Source organism: Canis lupus, chromosome 33 (genome assembly GCF_003254725.2).
Source record: "Canis lupus dingo isolate Sandy chromosome 33, ASM325472v2, whole genome shotgun sequence".
Taxonomy (NCBI): domain Eukaryota; kingdom Metazoa; phylum Chordata; class Mammalia; order Carnivora; family Canidae; genus Canis; species Canis lupus.
The window spans coordinates 8,395,717-8,402,268 of NC_064275.1; the positions used below are offsets into that span (position 1 = coordinate 8,395,717).

General features: G+C 37.0%; 1 long non-coding RNA gene across 3 annotated transcripts in view; it reads left to right on the forward strand.

Moving 5' to 3' along the window:
• The window catches only part of LOC112640019 (uncharacterized), a 53,000-nt gene extending 51,940 nt beyond the window's left edge, over positions 1-1,060 (forward strand). For all 3 annotated transcript variants that reach the window (XR_004811624.2, XR_003123813.3, XR_004811625.2), the window contains one exon: positions 605-1,060. This is a non-coding gene — a long non-coding RNA (uncharacterized LOC112640019). The remainder of the gene's footprint in view (positions 1-604) is intronic.
• The last annotated feature ends 5,492 nt before the right edge of the window (positions 1,061-6,552 follow it).

Consider the following 6,552-nt stretch of genomic DNA (forward strand, 5'->3'; position numbering starts at 1 on the left):
TAGTGAGAGAGAGAGAGAGAGAGAGAGAGAGGCAGAGACACAGGAGGAGGGAGAAGCAGGCTCCATGCCGGGAGCCTGATGTGGGACTCAATCCCGGGACTCCAGGATCGCGCCCTGGGCCAAAGGCAGGCACCAAACCGCTGAGCCACCCAGGGATCCCCTCCCCTATTGTCTTTAAAATGTCTTTTTATAGTCAGATTATTGTACTAAGAGTCAAGTAAAAGCAAAGATATTTTATAAACATTTCATTGTACTCTAGATGTTAGGTTTTTTTTTTTTTTTCTGACAGTGTCCTTATCCCTACCTTTTTCAGTTTGCATTTGAATGTTTTCATGTAGGTCACAGTTTTGGAAGCTGTTTATATCCATGTCACTAAATTTGTTACCACATGTGGCAGGCTGAATAATGGCCCCAGTGGTCATCAGGTCTCAATCTTTGGGACCTGTGCGTGTTACCTTCTGTGGCAAAAGATACTTTGCTAATGTGATTAAGTTAGGAATCTCTCAATAAGGCGAGTATCCTGGATTATCAGGTGGGCACTAAATTCTGTCCAAAGTGTCATTATAACAAGACAGAAGGAATTTTTTTTTTTTTTTTTTGACAGAAGGAAATTTGACACAGATGAGAAGGCCATGTGATGAAAGCAGAAGGAAGCAGAATCGCAGAGAGAAGATGCTACATCTTTGGCTTTGGAGATGAAGGAAGGGACTACAAGCCAAGTAATGTAGACGTTTACCAGAAACCAGAAAAGGCAAGGGAAAGCATTCTCCTCTAGAGCCTTTAGAGGAACTATAGCTCTGCTGATGCCTTGATTCTTTTGTAGAGAAATTGATTTCAGGCCTCTGGCCTCCAGAACTGTAAGAGAATAAATTTGTGTTGTTTTAAGGCACTAAGTTGACAGTAATTTGTTACAGCAACCATAGAAATCAAACACACCATGGTTCAAAGACATTTATTAAGAAGGAATTCGATTCTCTGTAGAAGATGAAATAATTCAGAGGCCAGAGGTCCTAGAGAGGCAGTATGTACTATAGGGAAGAGTAATGACGTAGGAACTGGATTCTAGACCCCATTCTGCCAAAGGCAGGGCCAAGTCGGTTGGCTTTTCTGAGATTCAATTCATAAATCCCCTTAAGTACAATTAATCCTATCCTATATAGGATAGGATTAATTGTACTTAAGGGGATTTTAATCTCCCTTCCCTATTCCATCAAATGAAATCAAGTAAGATGGACATGGCAATAGAACAATAAGGGCCGAGGAAAGCAACAGGGGACACCATAGTCCTATAATAGGCCTTGCAGCTGAAAGGTCTATGGGGAAGATAGAGAGGAGGGAAGTGCGGCAAGGCAACCAATAATCAATAGAAATCAATAATCAATAATCTTATATATAATCATTTATATGATCACCAATATGGTATAAAAATGAACTATCTTATTCAAATTTCTCAAATTGTCTTGCTAGTTAATGTCATTTACAGTAAAAGAAGAAAAATTGTTATTTTCTTGTCTAGGATCCAATTAAGAATGTAGCATTTAGTGGCTAAGGTTTTTTGTTTCCTTTAATCTGGAATTGGTTTTCAGTTTTCCTTTGTCTTTCATGGCCTTGATTTTTTTTTTTTAAATTAGAAGCTATTTGTTTTGTAGAATTGTCCTCAATTTGGGTTTATTCAATTTTGTCTCTTTATGATTCAATTCAGGTTATACATTTTTGGTAGGAATACCACAGAAGTGTTTTTCCGTCCTTCTCACTGCATCATATCAAGAAACAGATCTTTGTTGATCATGTAAAATTCTTTATATAATATTCTGTATATGATTTCTTTGTTGGTTATGGGTTACAAATAATATTTCTTACTCTGTGGTTTTCTTTTTCACTCTCTTAATATTCATCATGGAATAAAAGTTCTTGATTTTAAAGTTATAATTTAATTTTATCTCCTTTTAATTACAGCTTTTTGTGTCTGATTTTTTTTTAACTTTTTGTGTCTGATTTAAGAAATCTTTCCAACTTCCCACTTCCTAAAAGAGAATATCTTTTAGATATCTAGAAACTTTATTCTGCTTTTCGCATTTAGATCTACAATCTCCCAGGAGTTGATTTTTCTGTATGGTATGAATTAGGGGTTATGTGTAAGTTTTTTTCTGTTTGAATATCCATTGTTCAAGCATTATTTAAAAAGAATATCCTTTCCTAACTGCTCTGCAGGGCATTTTTGTCCCAAATCAAGTGTTCTTTTATGTCTGGGTCTGCTTTTAGACTTGGCATTCTATTTCATTGTTTCATTTCCCATCTTTATGCCAATATCACACTGTCTCAATAATGACATATTCAATTCTTTTAATAATTATAGGACTCTTCAGATTTTCTAGTTCTTAATTTATCAGTTTTGGCAAATGTAGGTTGCTAGGAATTTGCATATTTTGTGTAAATTAAAAAATGTATGAGTTAATTTCTAATATTGTCTAGTGATATTCTTAGTAACAATGATCTGCAGTGTGCACCCTATTTATTTGCTAATTTTTATTAGGTGTTCTCTCTTTATTTCTTAAAAAGTCTTTCAAAGATTTCACTAATTACTAATCATTTTATAACACCAAGCCTTTTAATTAAAGGTGTGTCTTTTATTTTATCAATTTTTGCTCTTATCCTTGTTGTTTCTGTTCTTATTTCCTTTCTTCTATTTTCCTTGGCTTTATTTTTCTGCTTTTTACATTCTTGGGATGGTCATTGATTTTCATACTTTCTTTTTTCCTCATATAAATTTAAGGTTATAAATTTTCATTTAAATATAGTTTTAAATATATATGATAAATTTTAATGTGCCATATTTTCATTATCATTATTTTCTAATTTCTCTTATAACTTTTTTCATTGGTACATATGCTATTTAGAGCTCTACTTTTAATTTCCAAACATGTGGGACTTTCAGTTATCTGTTAGGTATTAACTCTCGCTTACTAGGACTGTGGTTGGAGAACAGTTCTATATAAAGTTAAATTTTGAAATGTGTTAAGATTTTCATATTGTAAAAAAAAAAAAAGATTTACTTATTGGTCACTTTATACAAATGTCTGTTTATACTTAAAAAGAGTGCATTCTGAAGTTGTTTGACTTCCTCTGTGTTAATTAAATTATTTGTGTTGTTTAGATCTTCAATATTGTTATTAATATATTTTTAAAAGATTTTATTTATTCATGAGAGAGAGAGAGAGAGAGAGAGAAAGAGAATGAGGCAGAGACGCAGGCAGAGAGAGAAGCAGGCTGCAGGCAGGGAGTCTGATGCGGGTCTCGATCCTGGGTCTCCAAGATCCTGCCCTGGGCCAAGGCAGGCGCTAAACCGCTGAGCCACCCAGGCCGCCCTGTTATTAATATTTTTACTTGTATTTCTATCTGTTACTGAGAAAAGTAGATTAAAACCTGTCAAGTTTGTGGAATTGCCTACTTTCCTTTTTAATATTGTCCATTTTTTGCCTTAAATTGTATTTTGATGCTATATTATTAGTGGTGTATCAATTTGTTATATTTCTTGTGAATTGAAGTTTTTATCTTTATAGAGTGTTTTTCTTTGCCTCTGGAAGGGCCTTTTGCCTTAAAGTTTATTTTAACTATGTATCATATCCTGTTAATATCCTGCTCATATTTCCTTGGCTCTCATCATTTCTGTGCACACACAGAATTGTGTGATTGTTTCCTATTGCAGTCACCTATGATTCTCCACCTGAGGGCTTTCTCTGGTAAGCTTGGCGCATGTGCGTAGTGGCAAATGGGAACTGGAGAATAAGTACCTCAGCTTTATCCCCTCATGGATGGAACAGCTCTGAAGGATTTTGTACAATTGTTAGAGGTACTCAGTGGGATTGTGTCTCAGGTACCTAGAGTAGTAACCTGATAATTAATGCATCCAGTATTGCTTTCCTTCTTTTTTTAAAAAAATTACTCTTCATCCTTCCCAATGCTCCTGTTAGTTTATTTGGGAAGTGATCCCAGGAAACTCTATGTGTTCTTAAATATTTGTTTTAGGTCTGTTTCAGAGGGAACCCAACCCCCAAGAGTTTTATATATTTTAGTGTTTGCATGGCATTTTTCTTTTCTTTTAACTTCCAGCTTTTCTGTACCCTTTTATTTCAGGTTTATTTCTAGGAGGTAGGTTATAGCGTTTTTTTTCTTCCTTTATTTAATAATAAATATTTGTAAGTATTAATAAATAAATAATATTTGTTTTTAATTGGGTTATTTAGTTCACTTCCATGTAATTACTGGTATATTTGGGTATAAATATCATCCTTTGCCTTCTGTTTCCCTTTTTGTTTCGTACTGCATTTTCCTTTTCCTTCTTCACTTTTTTGTTTTAGGTTGTTTAATGTTTTTCGTTATTTCATTTCCCCCTCTATTAGCTTGATATTTGCACACTCTTATTATTTTGGTGGTTAGAGATTACCCTGTCCATCTTCAACTTATCATAAATCAACTTTACTAATTGAAGCTGTGTTTATAGCTGGCATTCACAGTGGTGCGGGTTTCATTCCTATCAGCAGCTCGTATCAATTCATTCTTAGCTTTCATTACTCTTTTCTTTTTACTTGGGCAGAGCTGCCAATGATCTTTTAAGACTTTATAGGCAGGAGGGAGTAATGGTGAGAATAGTGAGGTTGGAGATTAAGGGGTATCATCATGGAACCAAATAAGTTATTTTTGGTTTTTGAGGTTTTGGTGACATCACCTTCTCCTTTGCTCCAGTTATATTTCTTCTGGAATTTATCAGTCTCTGGTTCTTTGCCTCTGACCTTCTATAAGCTTTTTTCCATCTCCACCCTTCCTCTTCTGTCTTCTGCTGTGTCTCTTTCTAACTGTATTAGTTTACTGGGTCTCCTGTCATAAAGTGTACCACAAACTTGGTGGCTTAAAATAAATTTGGTGTCTCACAGTTCTGGAGGCCAGAAGTCTAAAATCAAGGTGTCATGGCAAGGCCATGTTTCCTCCGAGGGCTCTGGGAAAGAATACTTCCTTCCCTCTTTCTAGTGTCTGATGCTTGCCAGCAATTCTTGGTATTCCTTGGTTTGTAGACACATCACTGCAATCTCTGCCTTTGTGTTTATATGATGCTCTTCTCTGTGTGTCTCTGTGTCTTCACATGGCATTCCACTCTCCTGTATCTCTGCTCAAATTTCCCTCTTCTTCTAAGGACACTAGTCATTGGTTAGGGCCTACCCTAGGCCCTAATCCAGTATGATCTCATCTTAATTTGATTAGGTCGGCAAAGACCCTATAGCCAAATAAGGTCACATTCTTAGGTTCCAGGTGGACATGAATTTGGGGGGAACATTATCCAAACCCAGTAAAAACTTGCCTTGTTATAGCACAGTAAAAGTAGCACTGGCCCAGGAGTTAGAAGTGAGAGATGCTCATTCTTCTTCTTTTTTTAATAATAAATCTATTTATTTATTTATTTATTTATTTATTTATTATTTATTTATTTATTTATTTATTTTAATTATTTATTTATTTATGATAGTCACACACACACAGAGAGAGAGAGGCAGAGACATAGGCAGAGGGAGAAGCAGGCTCCATGCGTCGGGAGCCCGACGTGGGATTCGATCCCGGGTCTCCAGGATCGTGCCCTGGGCCAAAGGCAGGCGCCAAACCGCTGCGCCACCCAGGGATCCCTAAATTTATTTTTTATTGGTGTTCAATTTGCCAACATACAGAATAACACCCAGTGCTCATCCGGTCAAGTGCCCCCTCAGTGCCCGTCACCCATTCACCCCCACCCCCCGCCCTCCTCCCCTTCCATCACCCCTAGTTCGTTTCCCAGAGTTAGGAGTCTTTATGTTCTGTCTCCCTTTCTGATATTTCCCACACATTTCTTCCCCCTTCCCTTATATTCCCTTTCACTATTATTTATATTCCCCAAATGAATGAGAACATACAATGTTTGTCCTTCTCCGACTGGCTTACTTCACTCAGCATAATACCCTCCAGTTCCATCCACCTTGAAGCAAATGGTGGGTATTTGTCATTTCTAATGGCTGAGGAATATTCCATTGTATACATAGACCACAGCTTCTTCATCCATTCATCTTTCGATGGACACCGAGGCTCCTTCCACAGTGTGGCTATCGTGGCCATTGCTGCTATAAACATCGGGGTGCAGGTGTCCCGGCGTTTCATTGCATCTGTATCTTTGGGGTAAATCCCCAACAGTGCAATTGCTGGGTCGTAGGGCAGGTCTATTTTTAACTCTTTGAGGAACTTCCACACAGTTTTCCAGAGTGGCTGCACCTGTTCACATTCCCACCAACAGTGTAAGAGGGTTCCCTTTTCTCCGCATCCTCTCCAACATTTGTGGTTTCCTGTCTTGTTAATTTTCCCCATTCTCACTGGTGTGAGGTGGTATCTCATTGTGGTTTTGATTTGTATTTCCCTGATGGCAAGTGATGCAGAGCATTTTCTCATGTGCATGTTGGCCATGTCTATGTCTTCCTCTGTGAGATTTCTCTTCATGGCTTTTGCCCATTTCATGATGGGATTGTTTGTTTCTTTGGT